Source organism: Equus przewalskii, chromosome 5 (assembly GCF_037783145.1).
Source record: "Equus przewalskii isolate Varuska chromosome 5, EquPr2, whole genome shotgun sequence".
NCBI lineage: Eukaryota > Metazoa > Chordata > Mammalia > Perissodactyla > Equidae > Equus > Equus przewalskii.
In genome coordinates this window covers 50034010-50056539 of record NC_091835.1, presented here as the reverse complement: position 1 = coordinate 50056539, position 22530 = coordinate 50034010, and positions in this window count along the sequence as shown.

Sequence of the window (22530 nt, the reverse complement as noted above, 5' to 3'; positions counted from 1 at the left end):
TAAAAAATATGTACTTATATGTGAATAAAACATATTTGTAAAGATACACAAGCAAGCACCAGAAACCGCTGCCCTTCGGGAAGGGAAGTGGATGTCTGAGGAATAGAGGTGGGCGCGAGACTCATTTACCCACTTTGTAACTTTTGAATTTTTAACCATGTGCCTATATCTCCCACTCAAAAAATTTTTTTAATAAAATAAAAACAAATGATTTTTTTTAAATTGCTTTCCCCACAGTGGGTGAGGTGCAGAGCAGATCAAGAATAGGAAAAGATAAGTATTTTCTTTACATCTTCCTGAATTGTTTATTATAAACACATATACTTTTTAAATTTAAAAAAACTCCAAAAAGATTAAAAATATAAATTTTCTGTCATAGTTCCTGATAGAATATTTTTTGATTAGTAGCAGAAAACATCAACTATTGCGCTCCACAGTGGTCAAAGAACCTGAACTGGCATACATCTCTTTTTTTTCCCCTTAAGAATCAATTTCTTTTATTTTCCATTTGGTAAAGGGGTTTTCCTTTGTTTTGTTTTTTTCCTAGAGTGACTTACAGTGCAGCTCCACATCTCCTTAGAAAGACGGTGATGCTTGAATCCAAACTTGAGATGTTTCTAGAGGTTTCCGTGCTCCCAGTTGTGGCTTTCCTTTGCACATCACTGCGTCCTGAAATTTGGTCATCCCTGGCCGCGCTCTGGTCAGCCTCCTCCTTAGAAAATGCATGAGTGAAAACTCTACATTTGCACTCTCATTTGTGAACATGGCCCTAGAAAGCTTTTGGATTCTATAAGTGTTTTCAAATGTTAATTGAAGAGCAGAGCAGCTATACTAAGCAGCATATCTTCAAGACACTCCCTCTATTCTTTATGAAGTGACATTTCCTACAATCCTAGGAAAATGTGCATAGATTGGAACTAAATGGCTACTAAATCAACAAAAAAATAGGTTTTTTTTGATATGTGATTATAATATACATGAAACATAAAAAATTTCCCATTAGACATGAACCTGGTAAAATGAAAACTGTGAGTTAGTGGCCGGTGACACTACTGTCCTAGCCAAGTTCCAAGAAACAGGTATATAAGATAGTCGAAGAAGCTTCGGCTTCTCTTAATATGTGAATACATGAAATAGAACCAAACCTACACGTGATCATATTCTGGCCCCGTGCATGGATGGGCTAGATATTCTTTAAGCAAAACACCGGGGGCTGGTAATAGGGACAGGAGGCCAGTACAGAGAACCTATTAGAAAATGCCTCTTGAGTATTGTTTGTATTAAAAGTAACTTAGAACTCGGAAGAGTAATAAAAAGATAAAACCACTTCACAGGGGTTGCGGTAGTACCTCATCTGTAGATAGTTAGTGTAATTGGAATCTTGGCGACCCCAACACTGGTGTCACAGCCCTATCCAACTATCCAAATTGCTGGTATGAAATCATATAAAAATTATTAACGGGGATTTTGTCACTACATGGGATAGAACCTTAAACTAGGTATCGAACCCAAAAACTAATGTATTTTGTCCACATTATTCCAAATGTGTGTTCTGTCACTACACGGTACAGAACCTTGCTATTCAAAGTGTGGTCTGTAAACCAGCAGCATCAGCATTACCCGGGAGCACGTAGCAATGCAGACTCCCAGGCCCCCCTCAGACTGTGAAATTAGGATCTGCATTTTAACAAGATCCCTAGGTGGTGATTCACATCCACATTAAGTCTGAGAAGCACTGGTATAGAGCACGAACACAAAAGGCAGACGGATCTACGCTGAAACCACAGCTCTGGCAGTTAACTTTGTGAATGAGCAAATTACGTAAACTCTTGAAGCTCCACTTTCCTCATTTTAAAAATGGAAATGATAATAGCTGGCTTATATGCTTGTTGTGACAATTAAATTAGAACATATATGGAAAACACCAAGCAGAGTACTAGGCACCAAGTGGGTGTTCTACAAATATTAAGTCTTTCTCTACTCTTCTTCCTACTTTCAGAGGAAAGAAAAATATTTACAAATAAAAGACAAAGACCACAACATTTAAAACTTTTTAAATCACCCTACAATATTCTTGAGAACTAAGTTATGTCTTCAACCCACATCAGAGCCAAGTGTTTTTGACTTATTTCATTAACACAGACTGGACCTCGTGTGCTTACACAGTCATCACCAATATATTCCAGGATGCATTTAAAAACTATATATAGAAACAATAACATAAGTTTATCATTAATGTTACAAAAATATTCAAGTTGCATGTCCTCCTGACTCATTTTCATATGCAAACACAAATCATACGCCAACATTCAGAACCAAATCTATATATATTTATTTTTTTAATCTCCCAAATCATGCAATTACAAATCTTGCAGTTACTGTCTACAAGATAAGTGTGCATATGTTACTACCTTAGAGTGGCTTTAAAGAAATGGTAACATTAAAATAATAATAACAGACTAATTGTATTGTACACCTACTTTTGTGCCAAGAACTGTGTTAGGCTATTTACATATTTGCAGCAAAACTGTGTAAAGAGCGATATTACAGTGGGCTGTATCATTATAAGAAGCACCTAAAAGGAATTGGTGCAAAGTTATTGAAGAAATTGAAAACGTCTTTCTTCATGGTGAGGTAGGGGAGGGAGAATAATTTTCTCTCTACCCTTCTGGGTTCTTAGCTGAAACCCCTGTAATAAAAGAGAAAACAAGAGAAAAACAAGCAGAAGTTTGTTTTTATTAACATCTATACCTCATGAACACATGGGAGATACCAGGGAAAAATGAGTAACTTCTGAAGTGACATAGATTCAGGATCAAATACCATCTTCATAGGGAAAGGGGAGGCGGGGATGTAGGTCCCTCAGGAGAGAGTGAATGATTTTTAGGAAAGATGAGTGTGTCCTTGGAAGAACAGATGGGAGGTCTGAGAGTTTGTGACAAAGTTTGTCTGTGCTCCTGTCCTGTGATAAGAGTCAATCTTCTCTGGTTGATGAAATTCCTGGGGAGGGCATTTATGACAACTGAGTTACCTTTACACAGATAAGAGGAGTTCAAAATAGTCAATATACCAAAGCAGCATATTTTGGGGCAGTATGTCCTGAACTGCTACAGCCATATTTAGGGGTGGCTGCTACCCTTCAGTGAAAATACAAGTAGCACAAGTAACTGGCTCTCTCCCTGTCTACCTCTCCCCACAATCCAACCCTGGAGATACCACAGAAGGAAGGGGGGGTGGGGGAGAATGTGTTTGGTAAATTAATTTAAAGACCAAGAAAGCTTGGTCTTTAAATTAATTTAAGTCAGGTTGAGATCAGGGAGGAAACAACAGCCTAGAAGGGAAGTGAGTTTGGCACTGCTAACCAGGAGATCGAAAGGGGGCAAGGCCTTTAGGAAAGCCCATTGCTTTACCCCACGAAGACATAAGTGGGCCACTGCCTGCCCAGGGACTACTGGAAGAATTAGAATAGCCGCCAGCTCAGCAGCAGGCAGAGAGTTTGCAGCAGTGGTGGACATTCAAGCAGCCAGTTGGGAGCAATGATCAACAGAAGTGCCAGGCTCTGAGCCTTTCTCCTCCCACTCTGTCTCGCTCAACCAGAGGACCAGGTGATTCCAACTGACCAAGATATCTCTTAAGAAAGAGAAATGCCGGGGCACAAGTTCTCAATCTTGAGGAAATTCTGCCCCAACCCACAGGCAGAACACAAACTAAGGTTAAGCTGTGGCCTTTGTCCCAACACACACATCACCGGAAGAGGCTAACCCCTCTAAGGAATATGAGCTCCAAAGAAAACTGTAGCTCCATCTTAGCAGAACAGCTATGAAAGAAGGGCAGCAAAAGGACAACCCATGCCAGAGAAAGCAGAATGAATGGACAAGACCAAAGAATAATTTTAAATAATCTCAATAGTCCTAGAGAGATAAGGAAGGATATTGCAAACTAGAAGCTGAAAAAGAAGATGTAAAAAAGAACCAACTGGACACACTAAATATGTAAAATAGAATTATTAAGGTAAAATGGATTTAATAAGCAGATTGTACACAAAGTAACATATTGTTGAGAGAAAAATAGATCAAGAAGAAATAATCACCATGAACATATATCAACCTAGTAATATGTGTGTACAATATATAAACCAATCATAAATCTGAGAAGTAAATCTCAATTTTTGCACTTTGACTTTAAAATGCCCCTCTCAGAAACTGAAAGATCATACAGACTCCAAAGTGAGTAATTAAATGGAAGAGCTAAATAATACATTGTTAATTTTGAATTGATTGATGTATAAAACTTTATACCCCTAAAATAATACACATTCTTTTAAAACACATGCAGACATTTACCAAATTAACCATATACTCAGTCACAAAGGAAGTCTCAATAAATTCCACAGAATCAACATCACGGAGACTGTTCTCTAATTGCTATATAATAAAATTTAAAATCAACCCCAAAGGATTGGTTTTTCAATCTGATATGTCAAAAAACAAAATATCATACTACAGAACAATCATTTTAAGAGGAAGTTATATGGAGAATTATGAAATATTTTGAACTAAACAGTAATTAAACATCAACAATTTGGTATGCAACTAAAGCAATACTTAAAAGGAAACATAGCTTTCAATATATTTATCGGAAACCAAGAAAGCATGAAAACATATGAGCAAAGCATTCAACTCAAAATAAAAACAGGGAAAAAGCAATAAGTGAACACAAAGAGTCATGTAAAAAGGAAGTAATAAAGATAAGGACAAAATCAATGAAACAGATCATTGAAAAAACAAATAGTGAAGTTTAATAAAATCAAAAGCTGTTTCTTTGAAAAGGTTAAAAAGATCAATAAAGTTCTGATAAACCTGGGAAAAAAAAGAAGAAAATAAGCAAAGGGTAGAATGAAAGGGGGAAATAACTCAGACACAATAGATATTTTAAAAAATGTAATAACATTAGCGATGTGATAATTAATTGAGAAAACCTGGACAACAGGAATAATTTCTGGGAAATTATGGAATGCCAAAAATGGCACTAGAAATACAGAAAACTTGAATTTAAGTTCAAAGGAACTTATTTTAGACAACACAAAAAAGATTGTGACAGATTAACAGAAGACATTTGCAATGTCAAAAACAATGAGAAAATGCTATTTAGATCACACAAGGAACTAGAGCTAAACAATGAGAAAAAGCCAAGAAATCTAGTCAAAAAATGGGCAGAGGAAAGGAATTGTCAGTAATCCACAGAAGGAGCGAAACCAAATGGCTCACAATGCTTGACCCTGCTAGGAATAAGAAAAACACAAATTAAAACAAGTTTTTACCCTCAAAACATTTTACACTCTTCAGATTGTCAAAAAGAAAAAAAAGGAGCAAGTTGGAAATTGCCAAATGTGGACAAACGTGGAGAAAAGGGAACTCATGTGCTGCTGCTGGGGGTGTAGACTGGTGAAGTTATTCTGAAAAGAAATTTGGCAATGCTTTCTGAAATTAAGCATGTATAGGTTTAAGCTCCAGCAATCCCATGCTTAATACATACACTCCTCCAAGAAACCCGGGCATAGTTCTGCAAAGGTACGTGTACAAGAATGCTCCATGCAGCCTCTTTGTGGAAGTGGGTTGTTAGATATCGCTCAGGTCCCCATTTCCAGCGCTATGTAGAAGTCACATGTGGTGGATGAATGTGCATACGGTAACATGGACTGATGATAAAAATATATTGTTGAGAGAAATATGTAAGAAATAAAACTAAATCTCTATTATGTCAACCTAAATAAAGAGGTAAACTGAGGCAAGCTCAAATTACCAGAAATTGAGTTTATTCAGGACTAGCAGAAGAATTGCAGTTCAGTGAATGAATGCTGTAGCAAGCTACAGGCAAGTCCGTTGCGGGTTTGAGGCGGGCTGTCTTGATGAACAAGGAGCGTAAAGAGGGGGAGTCCAGCCAGAGTCCAAGCAGTAAGTTTGTTGGCCTGTGGATAGGGAGAGATTTTGGCGGATGTTCATTGGTCGGGAGATAAGTCTCGGTCTCTGTAAGTCAGACATTTAATGGAAATCAGTCTGTTGGTTCTTAAGTTCCATTCTTCCAAGGGCACATGCATAAGATTCTCTATTTCATGTCCTCTGGTTCCATTTTAGATTGAAATCCTTCCACAAGTATAGCAGCATTTAAGTAAATTCTAAAACATATATTTACAAAAATAAATACTACGTATTTTTCAGGGTACACGCATAGCTAGGTGCATATAGTATTTACACATTTACATATCAAGCACATTACACTGGGTGCCTTTAGGGCAAGAAGAGGGAGATAGAGGTGAGGAGCTGTACAGTAGGAGACATGCAAGAGTGTGGAGAGAGATGGCAATGGGACAGGAAGGTAGTTGGGTTTCTAATCAACAGGAACCCTACCTGTGTTCTGCAGATGATCCGTGGATTCAAACCAGGCAAGACAAGTAGACTCTGTCCAGAGACTAAGAGCAGTTTTCAAATCCCAGAGGATGAACAGCAAGGCAAGAACCCATAAAGACCTCCTTGGAGCTGAAGGATGAACACGGCCATTGTAAGCTAGATAATAAAACTGGTGTGATACAATAAAAATAAATATTTGGTCTTTGTCCCTGGTTCCTGGGAAAGAGATTTTTTTTTCCTTTTTCTCCCCAAAGTCCCCATATAGTTGTATATTCTTCGTTGTGGGTCCTTCTAGTTGTGGCATGTGGGACGCTGCCTCAGCATGGTTTGATGAGCAGTGCCATGTCCGCGCCCAGGATTCGAACCAACGAAACACTGGGCCACCTGCAGCGGAACATGCGAATTTAACCACTTGGCCATGGGGCCAGCCCCAGGGAAAGAGATTCTAAAACCCTTGCAATCTCCTGAATGAGCAGTGTCTTTTTATGCTAGTGAGATGACTCCTGGCCAGGCCAGGATGATAACTTCGGGATAGGGGCTGGTCACCAGAAAGACTAAGCCATCTTGGAGGGTTCAAATTTTCAGCTCACCTCCACCCCCACCTCTGGGGAGGGGAAAAGGGGCTGGAGATTGAATTCAATCACCAGTGGCCAATGATTTAATCAATTATATCTACATAATGAAGCCTTCATAAAAACACCTAAATGGTGGGGTTTGGAGAGCTTCCAGGTTGTTGAACACATTGATGTTCTGGGAAGGTGGCTCACCTGGAGAGAGCATGGAAATCTCACCCCAGCTCACCCTCATAAGTTGCCCTATGCATCCCTTCCAGTTGGCTTTCCTGAATTGCATCCTTTATAATAAACCGGTAAACATAAGCAATTGTTTTCTTGAGTTCTGTGAGTTGTTCTAGCAAATTAACAAACTCCCTGGTTCAGAGCCACTTGGTCAGAGGCACCAGTGGCCCAGGATTTGCAACTGGCTTCTGAAGTGGGGGCAGTCTTGTAGGACTGAGGGCCCTGATGCTAACTCCAAGGAGACAGTGTCAGAATTAAGTTGAATTGCTGGACACCCAGTTGGTGTTGGAGAGTTGGAAAGTGGTGTCAGAAGGAATCATAGAACCAGCCAAATCAGTAATTGGTGGTTTAGGGATTGAAGGATTTGCCAACTTCCGGTGATAATCACCAAACAAAAATAGTTTGATATTATTTTACGTCAATCAAATGTATTAATGAAACTCTGGACTTTAAAGAGATGGTGGGTGCTGAAGATCCCTACCAATCCCTAAATATGTAACACAAAGGTGTGACACACACCAAAGCAGGATAATCTTAAAATTCTAATTCCCTTTCCTTTGTGGCAGCAACAAGAGGCATGAAATTTATTTATTAAGTAAAATATGATCCCCAGCTCCCCCAATCAGTTTGCATTGCATTGGATAAGATTTTCTTCTGACCAGAAAGTTCACTAACACACTGTTCTATCTGCATACTCTCCCACTGGATAGAGAAATAGCAAACATTAGCGGGCCTCGTGCTGATAGAGTAGTTTGTTTTTTCAGTCAATCTGCTTTCATAATAGCAAAATGGCCTCTCCACATCTCAGTCTGGACAACCTGGCCTTGGGCCAGATTCATAGCATTTACTTATTGTCCAGGTGGGCTGAGCCTACTTATCCAACAATGAACATTTTGTGGGCTGCCATTATAACTATAAATATTCTTTATCCACCGAGAAGTTATGTCCTCTTGTAACTCCATGGGAATTCAGTCATAAGGAAAAGAAAGCAAATATTTTATACAAGGTTCGAAATGCAGGCCACAAATGTAGGTGTGTAAAGTGCAACTTTCTTTATTATTCCATAATCATTTAATTTCTAGCTTGGGCTCCCAACTCTCCAAAGTCAAATTGGGGTTGGGTCTAAATTCTGGGGGTCTGAGACAAGTGCTAGTCATTGAGAGAGGGTTGTGACCCTTGCTGTTTCTTGTCCTCACATCCTCTTCTGAGACACCAGCATCCCAGGGGGCTGGCGGCATACACTGGCTTATCAGTGCATGCTGGTTGATACCAAGGAGTCCCTTGTACTGGTCCACATAGCCCTTCAGGTCCAGCTGTGCTTGTTACTACTTCCATGCCACTCTAGAAGGCACAGAGCCATTGTGCTGGAGCCCAGGGATCTCAGTGCCACTGATTGTGACATCATCCAATTCAGAGACTTACTCTCCTCCCCAGAACCCTAACCCAGAAAACAGGCCACAGGGCCCGTATCTATGGGACATTACATAACTCTATCCTGTTCACATCTCCATTACTCTTCTCTCCTCTCCCCAAGTCAGCCTAAGAAGATGTCTTCTACTTGAGTGTCAAGGAAGCCCCCTATCCTTCAAGGTGCTTCTTTTCAATGTCCTATCCATGCCCAATACCCAAAGTAGCTCTATTATCCTGAGAAGAAGAAGCCAGGAAGAACCTTTCTGCTCTGCTTTTCAACCTGTCATGAACTTCCCCTAAGGAAATAAGCACAGAGGAGGATCTTACTTGAAGGGAGAAGGAGAGTGCCAGCCAGAGAAAAGCAGGTGAGGGCAATAGGTGGCTTCCAGGAGAATGAATACAAGCTTCCCTCTCAAAAAATATTATCCCACAACATTATTACTTACCACCTCTCCCTAGATGGCACACTATGTGCCAGGTCTAAAATAGCACCATGCTTAAGTAAGCACTTAACAGGCAATGATTGAGGTTTCCTTACATAGAATGTTGAATTGAAGTCAATAACTGAAAATTGGTAAGGATTAGACACAGGATTTTTTGCATTCCATGACACATCACTGGCAGATAATTTACCTTCTAAAATGTATACTTGCTAGCATGAGATTCAACTGTCAATATGCATAATGAGATTGCTACTTTTCAAACTCTGAAGATGAAGGAATTACACTGAAACTTCCACCTAATTTATTATCAGTGGGACAGAAATATGAAGGAGGCTGGTACTCGTTCTAGGTTCACAAAGATGTACAAACTCAAGATAGAGTGCATTGGTTAGGACTTATTAAGGTGTAAGTGGCAAAACTCCACCTCCAACTGGCTTAAAGCCCAAGAAAATTTACTTTTCATGTGACCTAAATGGACAGAGACAATGCAGGCTTCCCACTGAAATCATAATGCCGACATAGTTGAGGCCTTGGTTTCTCTAAGGGTCTCTTACCTCTGCCCTCTTCCTTGGGTCAGCTTCCTTTCCAAATTGCTGCCAAGGCTGTGTTCATTCATTCAACAAATATTTATTAAGTATCTCTAATATGCCAGGCCCTATTCATGTCCTTGGGATACAGAAGTGAAAGAGTGAGATAAAGCATACGTTCTGATAGGAGAGTTCTATCGTGAACCAAGGAAAAAGACATAATGTGCAGTGCTCATTGGAACAAGTACTCTGAAGAAAAATAAAACAGGACAAAAAGGAGTGACAAGAATGCTGCTTTAGCCAAGATGATCTGGGAAGTCCTTTCTAAGGAAGAGACATTGCATTTGGGTCCTAATTAAAGGGAAGGAGTGGCTATAAGACTTATAGCGAAAGGGTCCCCAGGAGCAGGAACATCCACTGCGGAGACTGGAGAAGAGGCGTTTGTGTGGCTGGAGGAATAGCAACAGGGCTCCTGTAGTTAGAGTACGCTGAGCAAGAAGGAGAGCAGTGTGACATGGGGAGAGGCGAGAAGCCACGACACGAAGGCAGGGACTTGGTCAGTGTGATGCGGATGCGAGATGTTAGTGCAAGGGTGACAGGAGGCTATTGGAGAGTTGGAGCAGAGGAGTGTCTGACTTATGTTGAAAATATCACTGCATGATGTGCAGAATAGTTGTAGGGGTGAATGGGCAGAAGCAGGGGGTATGGTGGGTTGGATGGTGACCTCCAAAAAGATATGTCCAGGTCCTAACTCCTGCAACCCATGAATGTTACCTTATTTGGAAAAAAGGTCTATGCAGACTTAATTAAGGATTTCAAGATGAGATCATCCTGGAAATAAGGCGGGCCATAAATCCAGAGACGTGTGCCTTATGAGAGAAAAGCAGAGGGAGATTTGACACACAGAGTCAGAGAGAAAACGTCCTATAACGGTTGAGGCAGAGATTGGAGTTATGTTGCCACAAGCCAAGAACACCTGGGACCACTCAAAGCTGGAAGAGGCAAGGAAGGATTCTCCCAGAAAGCTTTTGGAGGGAGCGTGGCCCTGCTGACAGCTTGATTTCAGACTTCTGGCCTCCAGAAGTGTGGGAGAAAAAACTTCTATTGTTTTAAGCCATGAAATTTGTGGTAATTCGTTACAGCAGCCCTTGGAAACTAGTATAGGAGCTATTGCAGTATCCAGGCAAGAGATGCTAATGGCTCAGGCAAGGATCATAGTAAGGCAGATGGTGTGAGGTGGTTGATTGGGCTCACAATTCGAGGGTGAAGATGAAAAAGCATAGTTGCCTAGAACTAGTAAGACTTGCTACTCTACTCTCATCCAGAAGAAGATAGAGGCCCTCTTCCCACATTCATCAAGCAGAAGTTCTAGGTGTTATCCTGACTCGGCCATTCTAGTCACAAGCCCTCCCTGGGCCAGAGGGATGCCACGCAGCAAAGGGCATAGGCCTGGGTTGTACACTTGGAGTGGACACTGTGTCCTACAGCTAGTTCATCTTTCCTAAAAGAATCCAAATTTATATCCACCATCTGCCTTCTCGAAGGCAACCCACAACCCTCAGGGAAAGTTGACCCATCTCACATTTGGGGTAGATCCAAGTCAGTCTCAGAAGAAGACTCCCACTAATGTGCTGGAGAAATGAGTACTTTGAGTGCCAAGTCACTGAGATCCTCAGCAGCTATGGTGGCCAGGTGGACCTGAGTCAGTCACAGCCCCCAAGACTAATCACTTCTAGCCCCAAGCCTTTTAGCTGCATCCTTGCCTGAGGGTACCATCAAACATTCTCATTTCAAACGTATGTCATCATGTGAAAAAGAAAATGGGACTGCTGATAATCCCCACTCTGCCAGTAATTTGTTTAAGAGCCCAAATCTAAGCTAATGAGTTCATGAGCTCATGGCATTCCCCCGTAACTGCTGCTAGTCTGAGGCGACCTTGGCAGCAAGGGGAAGAACATTCTCTCTCTTTCTCTCTGGACATGAACAAGGAGATATAGGCTCCCACTTGTACTAGCAGCCACTTTGTGACTCAAGGCAGAGATAATCAACACGTGGAGACTGATACCGAAATAGACTGGGAGGCCTGATCATCTCATGTCCTCAACAATTCCTCTCTGGACTTTCAGCTGCACAAACCAACAAATTCACTTATTTTAAACCTGTTTGAATTAGGTATTCAGTTATTTGTACCATCCTGACAAATCTAGCACCTTTCCCAGAACGGTAGAGGCAGGAGAGAGAATTCACTCTAACTGGCTTAGCCTAAGCAAGGGTCACTTCCAGAACAGGGTGTGGGTCAACCTCATCTAAGTCAAATGGCTAAAATGTCCAACCACAATGTGGGTTAATTTGTCTGATTTTTAAATGACACATTATCACATTTTTCTTTCTTAAAAAAAATTAATTTCTTTTTTCTCTCCCTTTCTTTTCTTTTTTTCTTTCTTTCTTTTTTTTTTTTTTTTTGCTGGGAAAGATTTGCCCTGAGCTAACATCTGTTGCCAATCTTACTCAATCTTTTTAATTTTTGTCCTCCCCAAAGCCTGAGTACATAGTTGTATATTCCGGTTGTAAGTCCTTTGAGTTCTATGTGAGCAGCCACCACAGGATGGCTACTGACAGATGAGTGGTGTGGTTCCAAACTGGGAACTGAACCCGGGCTGCCAAAGCAGAGCACACTGAACTTTAACCACTAGGCCATCAGGGCTGGCTTGATCACATTTTTCAATTAGTAAAGGAAAACATGAGCTTGGAAGAAGCACTTGCTACAGCATGTCCAAAATTATCAAGAGTAAGAAAGTTAACACTATTTTATTCTCCAAATTCCTATTCTCTAGGGAACTGATCAAGTTAGTCTCTTTAGAGATATCAGCACCAGATCCATCAAAAAATAATACACAGAGTGAGTGCCTTCATTTTTCTACATACAACAGTTGTTTTTCTGGCTCTTAACCTGGGAAAGGACAATCAAGGCAGTAAAGCAAATGTTTAATGGCAAAACAAACCAACCAGCAAATACTGAGCCACCAGCGGCATATTTGATATAGTCCAACTTGGCCCCAATCCTCAAACCACTTGTCCCTGTGCAGGCACAGAATGAGGTTCAGGGGTTTATTACTCAAAAGCACCAGAGACTATGCTGCTCTGGGGAGGAATATCCGGCAGCAGCCACAAACTAGCCCACAGACATGTCTTGTCTCAATTGTATAGTGTACATTACTTAAATTTTCATTGCTATTGAGCCCTCATTAAAAATCAAGCAAGTTCACATAAAAATCTGGATTTTTGGTTTCTTTTAAAAAATTTTAAGTTCAGTTGTAATTGAGTCCATATTCCCATGTAACAACTTGCTGGAGTGAGCACACAAACTCCAGTTTGCTGTACTCCCCACCAATCCTTGTTATCCCTCCATAATTCCTCATCTACTTTTCCTTTTTAACCTTCAGGCCTTTGAAGTTGTGACCCCAGTCTAGAGGCTGCTGGGTGGTCAGGGCCACTGCTACGTCTCTATGAGGTGGGAGGCATTTCCTCTTACTGCCAGAGCTCCTACCAAAATGTTGTCAGAACCACTTGTCTTTCCCCTTAACCCAGATGTGTTGAGTCTTTGCAACATAAAGTACTCTTACAGATGCACTGAAGAATATAGTTTCCATGAGCTTCCATGGGGTTCAACACTAGGGATGAAGCATCCTCAATATGTCACTCTAGGGCTGTGATGAGATGAAATCCCAGCCTCAAAGGAAAGCATGTTCCTACCCTCACCAATTCTGCTCAACACCTGGTGTTATAGGCGTATAGTTTCCTTCCCTATATCAATACAGATCCTAGAACGGAAATTAGCACTGTTGACTAGGGGAAGTGGAGGAAGAATCCAGAAGATCAAACAAAATTATTCAGTACATTCAAGGAATAAAGTATGTCTTTTCCAATTTTCCACAGCAGTTTCTCTTCCCAAACAAATAGACAGCATCCATCCTTGTAAGGAGACCATCCTTAAACTGGCAAATTTAGTTTCTCCTCTTTTTGAGGGCCCCAGCTACATTTGACATTTACTCTTTTATTTGATTTTGATATAAAATCCTGTAAATAATCTAAGGCAGTGATCATTATCCCTTTGAAAAATGAGAAGTTTAGGACAGAAGAGTCAAGTGGCTCACACATGGTCCCATTTCTTAACGTGAGAGGCTATTTCAGAAGTGAGCTCTGCAAAATCCTGTTCCGTAGCTCTTCCCACTGAATCACGTGATGGCTACTCACTTCACCCCTCCCCACCCTCTTAGATAGAACCACTGTACTGCCATTATTGTTCTGTATGTAAGTAGTAACACTTAAGGGAAAAGAATACAAAATTGTGATTTGTTTTTTAGGCAAAGAGTGATAAAGCTTGCGTTCTTTCTGAAGAGCTCCTGATTCAATAGCAAACACTAAAGTATACGGACAAGCCATCCTTGATATGTGAAAATAACCCTCCTGAAAGATTTTATGGGGACAAGTGCTTTAAGTTACATTTTTATTAGTGGTGTCAAATTTGCCTTGACTTAGCCATTGTATTCCACCTTATCAGAAGCAATGGCATGGCAGAATTTAGGAGCACAGTTTAAGGTGTAAACTGACAACATTAGCCCTTTAGCATAATGGTTTAACAGACTTGACCAGTCACCTAGGTAGCATTGAGTGAATTTCTGAGCAAAAATGCATTAGAATAGGGAGCAAAAATTAATAATATTTATTAAAGTTGAGGGAGAAAATTAAAGAAAAAACAGTCATTCACATCAACATTTGTTCAGAACATTGATGCAATTACTACCCAAACATTGGAATGATGGCTGCAGGGACCACAGAAAGAAAAGAAGCCACTGAGAGAGGTCAGAAACTGGGTCTTAGATTTCAATTATGTCTCAGTAACACTGTCATTTTATACTGAGTGGAGGGCACTGGCTAGAGTGACTACTAGGTTAAAGATTAATTCTAGTACAAAAAATTTTCCGCAGAATTAACAAACTATCCAATTTTAGCTGTGATTTCTAAGACAGTTTCCTTCTGTGACACCACATTCAAAGATCCATAAAGCAGCCTTTTTTGGATTTATTTCACATTCCTCTAGCAGATCCCACAGTGTTCAAAGGAGCGACAGCCAGAATTGGCACAGTGGTTTCCGGTATTTTCCTTGTATCTGAGGAGAAACAGGTTGTAAAGGACTAATCAAATGCTGGCCTCGAAAGAGCAGGGGACCAAGATGCAGGGAACGAGGGCACTTCCTGCCAGTCTCCACTCCCCCTCCAGCAGCCCTCACGCACCTGCAGTGACCCCCAAACCCCAGAGGCTGGAATCAACATAGAGAGGGTCCAATTAATATTTGTGAGTAGAAAAGTCAAATCTTCATAAAATAGAAGAGAAACCTGAATTCATGCTTTTTATGGGGGAAAAAAATCATTAGGCTAATTGACTAATACATGACAAGCTGCAGCTGGTTTGTTTCCCGGTGGATCCTGGGTTTGCCCCGTGCAGAGCAAACCCCAAGAACTCGCTCAAATATGTCACTCATCCCTCTTATGACAGCGTTCACTAAATAGTTGGGGTAGAGAGGCTCCGAACCGTGCTTTTATTTTCTCCTTCAAGTCATTCTGCACTTGCAAAATCGAATTATTTTCAAATGAGTGGATTTTAACTTTTTACTAAAAGTCATAGAGAACTGCAGCCTGGGAGGAATGTAACTTCCTTGGAATTAGTCTAGGACGAAAGGGGTGCGGTCCAGCCCTTTTGAGACCTATTCAGATATATCGTGATCCCCTGGAAATAGGAAGGCCATGGGCGCGGAGGCAAGCTCAGAGTTTCACCGGAATCACAATGAAAACCAACAGGATGTGGAGGCCTGATGGAGAGGGCAAGACTTATCCTTTTCAAAAGCATAGAGTTGACTATGTTCATTAAGAGGATGAAGAAAAGGAAAGAGAGAAGTATAACACTGGGGAGTCAGGGCCCTCTGTGAGTCCAGCTAAAATACCAAAGATTGCCTGTGTTCCACTGAGAGCTAAAATTTGGAAGATTAAATGCATTTATGGAGGAAGAGGGGGAAAAAAATCGCATCATGCATGACCAGTAGCGAGGGACGGAAGTGTGAGAATAAGCCCCGAGTACATCAGTCCAGTGTGCCCACACAGGCTGAATTGGAAGAGCTAAGATAGGAGTGTTGTTACAGCAGCGAAAACTTTTAAAATTTGCAATTCGTCACAGACTGATACTTTGGTAAAACAAATTTAAAGTGAATTATTAGGAAAACAGCTATGCCTTAGATGCTGCAGCAACGCCAGATTGCTATAAAAGTGTGAAATGCTTACTCCTAATTTCTCTACCGATCTCGTCTCAGACTAATAACACATACTGCAAAGGTGGGCACTGGTCTGTGGACCACACTTTGAATAGCACGGGCTAACTCCACAGAGAGTGATCACACAGGATTACACATGCAATGCATCCTTCAACTTGGCAGAGGCGAGCGTCCATGGAATGACTTTTCAAGGGCAGAAATTCTGGGTCCCAGCTCCCCATAAAAACCTGAGTATTGGCAACAGAAGATAAAGTGCGGAAGTTAAGGGTAGGTAGGAATTTGTTACAATAGAAATGATACCTCAAAAAATAGTCAAGTGACTCGAAGATTCCCTGAGAGGAGCTAGGGAGAGGAGGCAAGAAGCCTACACCATAGGTAAGTAAAGAGAAGGGTGCCCATAACAGCAACTGCAGCAGCAGGAGGCAGATGGCTCTGGAAATTGGCTGGATGGTGGTTTTGTCTAGTACCTACCAGGAAGTCACAGTCTGAGTCCCTCCCCCGCCACCCAACTCAGAGCAGGGTAGCACCGCTCAGGGCTCTGCAGAAATGCAGATGCCACCATCAGTACCTGCCAGGACGCTGAAAAGAGGACTCAACTCATCATATTTACCCAAGGAGCTACCCATCATTGTCCTGTTTCTATTTTCCTGATATCTGGAGCCACATGTTGTCTCTTAATTTTACTTATGTGTTTTGGAAGCTTCGCGGCTTCTCCGTTTATTAAATCTTCCCTCTGCTTCTTCCCAGAAGCTCCTCTTTAAAAACACATAAACAGTTCAATGTGAAAATTAGCTGTGGTTGATTTATAATTCATTCTGGAAGAGCAGCTTTTAAAAAGACAGAGGGAATTAAGCTGAGAGTTAGGCTGGAGATGTCCGTGCCTCCCTCGGCTTTTGAATTAGATGTGTTTAATGGCAGCGTGGACACTAGGGCTGTGGGTAGTGGATAAAATCTATTGGCCCTGCTGATACTGAACATTCCAGCTGCGAGTGGAATTCATTTTGGAATACATAAAGTGAATGAGCCTGGACGGGCTTTGAAGCACCGTTAAAAAGATCTGGCCTCTTCCTACCTTCATCGGTCCACCAGGTATCTCTTCTGTAGAAATACTGCTCTTTCTCAAAGAGAAGCTCAAATCCAAAGTGCTTCATTGTAGCCATCAGTGAAAAGTAATTTTGACACTTTTATTGTAGTTCCTATTGAGGACCAACACTCCCTCCAAACATTGACGGGTGGGGCTGTCCACCTGGTTAGCAGGTGATGGTCCCACAGCCCCACATGAGGAGCATTAGTCGCAGGTGGAAACTAATGCGTCAAACGATTCCCAGAATTCAAAGACTTGAGAGAGAGGAGGAGTCTTCGTTCTTCCTTCATCCACATTGTCTTAAGTGGCGTTAGCAAAACTCCAAAAGAAAACAAAGAGAAAATTTGAGCAGAATTCTGTTAGGAGAATGGAAAGCAGGGTAGAGACAAGAAGGTGAAAGAAATGTCAAAAAAAAGAGCTTTAAAGAATCTATTTCAGGAATTCACCTTTGATTAAAGTAAAAATACTTCCAACTGCTATGCACGAGGTAGTGTCTGACAAGTTCATATATTTTATTTTAATTTTATTTTTCTTAAGATTGGCTCCTGGGCTAACATCTGTTGCCAATCTTTTTTTTCTTCTTATTCTCCCCAAAGCCCCCGAGTACACAGTTGTATATTTTTAATTGTGTGTCCTTCTAGTTGTGGCATGTGGGACTCTGCCTCAGCGTGGCCTGATGAGCGGTGCCATGTCCGTGCCCAGGATTCGAACCCGCGAAACCCTGAGCCGCCAGAGCAGAGAGCACAAACAACCGATCGGCCACTGGCCGGCCCCATTATTTTTAAAAGGTTCAAAATTACTTTAGAAGACAAACTCAGTATCTATAAGAAAAAACAACAAAACAAAATCCAGCTTCTATAGTAGGGCCATGCTTTCATGTCTTTAGTTCAGAAGAACGGCGCGAAAGGATGATACTCCTGGTTCATGCGGTCCAGGATTCTGAGTTTGATAGTGACCCCCAGGACATGCTTGAAAGAGTGTGGATGTGCTGTTTGAGGTCACCCTGAAAGAGTAGACTGGTCCCATCTTCTCCAAGGAGGCTCAGTCATTGAGAAAAGTAAGCACATCCCATCAGAGTCCATTACCATCTCTCGGTGTTCTATATATTTAAAAGATTGTTTTCTGCTCTGAGTAGTAATTCTCATCCTTATCTGTTTACTTTTTTGATGCTTTGAGAGTTAATAAATAAGCCCATCTTTTACCTTATGCATCCCTTTCCAGAATTTATAGCTTTAAATCATGTCTCTTTAAAATCTTCAACTCTCCAGGATTTTTTTTTTTAAGTTTTTAAAAAATTTCTCCACACATGAATTTCTCCACACATGACATCTGTCTTCTCATTTTAGTTGCCCTTTTCTGGAACTTTTCTGGTTACAGTAGTCAGAAATTAAATATACGGTTTCACACTGTGAAATCCCTCTTATTAGCTGTATAGTTTGGGGCAGTTCTAATTTTAAAGACAGAGTTGAAAACTCCCTCACGTTGCACTAGGTCCTCATTTCCTATAAGCAATTTAATCTCCCTCATAAGTAGTCGGCTTTCCAAAGCAATAAGAGAACACACACGCACACACACCCCACTGCTCTGTACTAGGCAGTTTCACACGTGGTATCTTTTAATCCTGCAACATGACTGTCAGGCCTCTTTCACCATCCTCATTTTACAGTTAAGGAAACTGAAGCTTAAGAGGCAAGGTAAATTGGGGCTGGCCCCGTGGCCGAGCGGTTAAGTTTGCGCGCTCCGCTGCAGGCGGCCCAGTGTTTCGTTAGTTCGAATCCTGGGCGCGGACATGGCACTGCTCATCAGACCACGCTGAGGCAGCGTCCCACATGCCACAACTAGAAGAACCCACAATGAAGAATACACAACTATGTACCGGGGGGCTTTGGGGAGAAAAAGGAAAAAATAAAATCTTTAAAAAAAAAAAAAAAAAAGAGGCAAGGTAAATTGACCAAAACTATACAGCTAGTAAGAGGTATACAAACTGAGTCTTCTGGTCTCTTCATTTAATTTTCTTTTCTTTATTGCATTAAGGAAACGTACAGTTTGATAAATAGTCACAGAAAAATGTCGTGACACCACTAGCCAGATCAAAAGATAGGATACTGCCAGCAACCCAGCGAAGCACGCTACGCGCCCCTCTAGTGACCACCATCTTTCCTCCTCAGAGCTCACCACCATCTTGATTCCTATATTAATAATTTCGTTTCTTTATAGTTTTATCAACACTGAATGCATTCCTGAACAATATAGTTAAGTTTTGCCTGTTTCTGAAATTGACATGAATGGAATCGCGTAGTGTGAGTTATTTTAGGTCTTGCTTTTCCTCCTAAATTTGTGTACATGCTGCTCCCCACAGCAGCAGTTCTTCCCCTGCCATTTTTGTGTGACATTCTACTCTGTGCAGGGCTGATATTCAGGAATGTGTCCGCCCCTTACAGTTGTTTTCAGTCAATGTCATCCCGATTAGGTCAGCTTCTATTCTGATTGGTTAAGCCAAAGTCACACCAGTTTGAACATCACTCTGATTGTATGTATCTATCATAATACAGTTATTCTTTTCTACTGTTGAGGGACATCTATCCCTCAATTTTATGAATATTTACTATTATTTATTTGACTGATAAAAAGAGGCGTAAAAGGAAATACCTAACTCATCAGAGAATCCCTTTTTCTACTAAACAGCTTTATTGATATACAATTTACATACCCTCGAGGTCGCCATTTGAAGCACGTATCTACAGAATTGTGCAATCACCACAACTATCTAATTCCAGAACCTTTTTATCGTCACCAAAAGAAGGCCTCGACCCATTAGCGTCAACATTCCGTCTCCATGGATTTGCTTATCTGAACATCTCCTATAAATGGGATCGTGTAATATGTGGTCTTTTGCGACTGGTTTCTTTCATTCAGCATAATGTTTCAATGTTCACCCATGTTGTAGCACGTATTAATACTTCATTCCTTTATGACTGAATAATATTCCATTGTAATGATGTTCCATTGTTTTGTTTATACATTCATCAGTTGGTAGACATTTGGGTTGTTTCTGCTTTTTGGATATTACGAACAGTGCTGCTATGAGCATTCATATACAGGTGTTTGTTTAAACGTGTTTTCATTCTTCTTGGGTAGATATTTAGAAGAAGAATTGCTGGGTCAAATGGTAATTCTACATTTAACGTTTTGAGGAACTCGCAATTGTTCATCAAAGTGGGTGCAGCGTTTTACATGTCCACCAGCAGTATATAAGGGTCTCAATAGCTCCACGTACTTGCCAACGCTTACTATTGCTTGCTTTTGTATTATAGCTATTCTAGTATGTGTGAAGTGGGATCTCATTCTGATTTTGATTTGCATTTTCCTAATGATTAATGATATTAAGCATCTTTATGTGAGATGATTGGCCATATGTCTGTCTTTGGAGAAAAGTCTATTCAAATCATTTGCCCATTTTAAACTTGGTTTATTTGTCTTTTTCCTATAAGAGTTTTTTATGTATTCTGGATATGTCTCTTATCAGATATATGATTTGCAAGTATTTTTTTCCATTATCTGGATTGTCTTTTCACTTTCTTGATGGTATTTGTTGAAGCACAAAAGTTTTTAACTTTGATAGAGTCCAAATTATCAATCTTCTCTTTTATCGCCTGTGTTTTTGGTGTAATATCTATTAAATGATTACCTAATCTAAGATTATGACAATAGACTCCTGTTTTTATCTGTTTTATCATTTTAGCTCTTACATTTAGGCCCATGATCCATTTTGAATTAATTTTTAAGTATAGTGTTAGGTTAGGAGTCCAAACTCATTAATTTGCAGGTAAATACCCAGTTTCCCCAACGCCATTTGTTGAAAAGACTATTCTTTCCCTGTTGAACTGTATTGGCCTTTACCTTTAATATTATTAATAATAAATTTAAAAGTCAGTATGGTTTGTTGTGTAGGAAAATTATAAAAATAGAAAATTGTTAATGAATATATAAATGTAATGTTTTAATAGCGTAAATATACACACAGATGCATACTATGTAAAATAAGACAATGACGGAAGGCTGTTGGCTAGAAATGGTGTTTCCTGTGGTTGGGATGGATGGAAGGGCTATTGAGAAATCATCTGAAATAGTAAAAGAAACCTCTCTTGTCAAAGCAAGAGGACCAGATTACGGAGAAAATGGAAGACCCATAAATAAATGGGGAACGACAAGACCTCCATCTTTGGTGAGAGTTTAGCAGCTGGAATTGATAGACCAAGATCTATCACTTCATAAGCCAGGCTACATCCAATTGAGGGGATACAAACTTTAAGTTTGCCAACTCAAATGGATCAGGCTCACTGGCTATGCTCCACTGAAGCTCCTGGAGGGTGCCCCTATTGGTTCACTCACTTACCACTGAGCCCAGGAAAACTGCACGGGGTTGTAATATTAGTAATCAGAATCTGAATCCTTCAAGCTGCAAACCAGCTAAACCAGGCATAAGCTCCCACCCCTTCCATAACTTCCTTTTCTGGTGTTAATTCTCTGAATAAATATTGCTGAGGAGAGGAATTGGTGATCTTTTAAAGACTTCTTTTGTCCTTGTTCCTTAAGTAGCCTTGGTACAAAACTCTCAGTTAAGAAGAAAAAAATTAAAAACTTTAATTAGGATTTTTGAAATCCAAATTCGAAATAATCCCTAAGAGCATTATCTCACCCTTGTCTGCATTAAAATTCATCTGCTACTTGTGGACCCACTTAAACAGCCCTTTAAGATCTCTGTCATCCATCTCCATCTGCTTGGCTCTTCTAGTTTTACAACTTCTGCAAACATGAAAATTTCATGAATTTGGGATCCCAGGAAAGTTTTTCTTTAAGAACAGTCCTACCAGTAATGAGACAAACTGATTGGATACTGGATTGAAGAGGAGAAACTATAAATGGCTTTTTTGGGACAGTTTGGAAAAGTTTAAAATGGACTATCTACTAGATAATTTTATTGTATCAGTCTTAAAGTTTTGAAAGTGATAATTATGTTTGCTTATGTGAGAGGATATATTTGTTCTTAGGAGATAAATGCTAAAATATTTAAGAGTGAAGTGTTGTGATGCCTGTAACTTACTTTAAAATGGCTCATAAAAAAATAAATTATATACACACACACACAGAAATGTAGAAAGTGTAGCAAATGTGCAAAATGTTTCATTTTAAATTGACATTGTTATAGATCTGAAATGATTGCATATCAACAATTGCATATGGCTCAACCTAATTGATTAAGAGTATATGACTCAAGTCGAAATCTTGAGGCTACTGACATTGTTTTAATTATTATAGGAGGCGCTGATCTGTGAATTTTAGGATATTTAACAGCAACTCTGGCATCTGCCTATCACATGCCAGTAGCACCCTCAACTATGCAACCAAAAATGTCTCTAGATATTGCCAAATGTCTCCCAAGGGCAAAAATCTCTCCCCATTTGAGAACCATTGACCTAGAGAAATATATAAGGATGTGTAGATGAAAGGTAGTTTCCTTTCAACTTTTCTGTGAA